The sequence below is a fragment of the Octodon degus genome, unplaced genomic scaffold (assembly GCF_000260255.1).
Source record: "Octodon degus isolate 3935 unplaced genomic scaffold, OctDeg1.0 scaffold00390, whole genome shotgun sequence".
Classification (NCBI taxonomy): Eukaryota; Metazoa; Chordata; class Mammalia; order Rodentia; family Octodontidae; genus Octodon; species Octodon degus.
The window spans coordinates 504,698-507,164 of NW_004524966.1; positions in this window are offsets into that span (position 1 = coordinate 504,698).

The window sequence follows — 2,467 nt, forward strand, 5'->3', positions numbered from 1 at the left end:
ACAGCAATTAACCACTACGAAGAATATATGCAGTGTGTTATTTGTTGAAACTGTACTTCCGATTTGATTTGAAACTGTCTCATTGCTATCTGTTTCTCAATAAAATTTTGAAAAAAAAACTGTTGTCAGAGAATATGCATGTGATGATTTCTCTTTTCTTGCATATATTTAAACATGATCTATGGACAAGTAGGTGGTGTACTTTAGAAAATGTCCCATGAGCAGCTGAAAAGAATGTGTATTCAGGTGATGTTGTGGGAGACACTATGTAGGTTCACTAAGTCCATTTGTTTAAAGAATTTATTCTATTCTGCTATCACTTTCTAAATTTTTGTCCACTTGACCTATCTTTTTGAGATAAGGGACTGTTAATTTACACTGTTAAGATTATAATATTGGTTATTACATTTTTCAGGTCTTTAAATTTTGTCTAATATAAGTTTAGGCTCATATTTGGTGCATAGATATGTATGACTTATTTTTTCCTTTTGTTTATTTTATTATTTTTTATAATAATTTTGAGAAAAAAGTAGCAATGAGACAGTTTCAAAACAGGTTAGTAGGATAGTTACAATAATTAATACATTATATATTATTGTCTTTGTAGTAGTTTATCAATATAATTCTCTTTAACAATTTTCACCACTAGGAGTAGTCATAGGCTTCACACCTTTGGACAAAAATTTCAGTCAGAAATCTCTTTTATACAGGCTTCAGTTCTCTTGTGCTAAAAATAAGAATATACACCCTTAAAGTTGTCACTCACCCAGAATATCCATGTTCCAAGAGCATGAGTGAGGCTGTTAACAGCTGGGCCTCTGACATGAAGTCTTTCTGAAATCTTAACAATGGGTACTCCAGTTGCACCATGAAGAAAATCTTTTTCTTGAGATCAGGTATTATACTGACAACCTTTGCAATATGGGAATGCAGGAATCAGGTACACTTTCATATCTCATAAGTCATCAGGCCTTCTGTAATTTCTGCTTTTTTGACATAATTTTATTGATAAACAAATAGCAATGAGACAGCTTCAAATCAAATCGGTGGGCAGTTTCAATAATTAACACACTGCATACAATGTTCTTAGTGGTTAATTGATGTACAAGATGCAGACTTGATTTCCTATTTCCAAACAACATTAGAAAAAATCATTCTATTCATTAAGACAATGTAACTATATATCTATCCTAACCACTTTGAATACACAGATACAAAATGTACATTCATCTCTACACACTTTTTTTCTTAAGTTCCACTATTTGAATATTATAGGTGTGTAAACTCAGAAAAATATTCTAAAAGAGTCCAGTATCCCAAAATAGTATTGGGTCTTCCGCTTAACTGGCAATGTCTGAAATTGTTGACCTGAGTCCCCAACAGCTCAAAATAACAGCATGGCTTTACTTCTTATATTTTGTTTTTAAACTTTCCTACTGGATGGTTAAGACCAAGGTAAATGAGGACATATGTAACAAGAGTTGCAGTTTTTGGGTTTGATAAACTCAGTCAAATCCTCTCAGGATTTATCCTGAGATCCTGTACCTCAGATTGTAGAAGCTTTGTCAGTGTCAGGCATGAGGATGAGTCACGGCCATGGCTTGGATGACGTGCTATCAGTGAAAGCCTGAGAAAAAGTTTTCTCTCCATGTGACTCTCAACAGGCACACTCTACATCATCAATCACTTTCCTCTTGGGCCTCTTAATCTCCTTGATCAGAAAATTTGGGACACTACTGAGGTACATGAATTTACAGTACAAGTTCTCATAAGTCCTGAGACTTAAGTGACCTTAGAAGGCTAGGGCCAAAATGTTGGCTTTCCTTGTGGACCTCCTTTTTCTCTAATTTTGATCTGCAAACTTAGATTGTTAACCATCCAGAAGACAAGCTTATTGTTATTATCAAACCACTTAGGTTGTTAAGCTTAACCTCACTATCTGTCTGCATATGAAACATCTTAGACATAATATGGAACAGTGATTTTTCATCAAGTATTGATATGTTGAACTTTAAGTCCCTACAGAGTATGATAAAAACATGTAAATATTATAATATATTTTAAAATAGGCACAAAGAATTATATATTACTCATGTTTGCACATAAGCCCAAAAATCTCACCATATACAACCTCGAAGCAGGACAGTCCCACAATATTCCTCTTCTTGTCCCTTGGTTTGCTTCACTACCCGCTTCTTCTTGAACATCCCCCTACCTGACATATATCACAGCAGCAACTGGCATGTTATGACAAAGAGCCCATATTCAGAATACTACAATGACAGGCACTCCAAGCATGAAACTACTATTACAAATTACCATCTGCAGTGCAGTAGCTTAGTTCTCAGGTATCAGTATATATATATATATAGTCAGGGTGAGAATCTTTCCAACTAACTGCTAGATTCAAAAATTTTCTGAAGATTCTCAGGATCATTTCCTTGCTCATCTTCTGCATATAATTGTA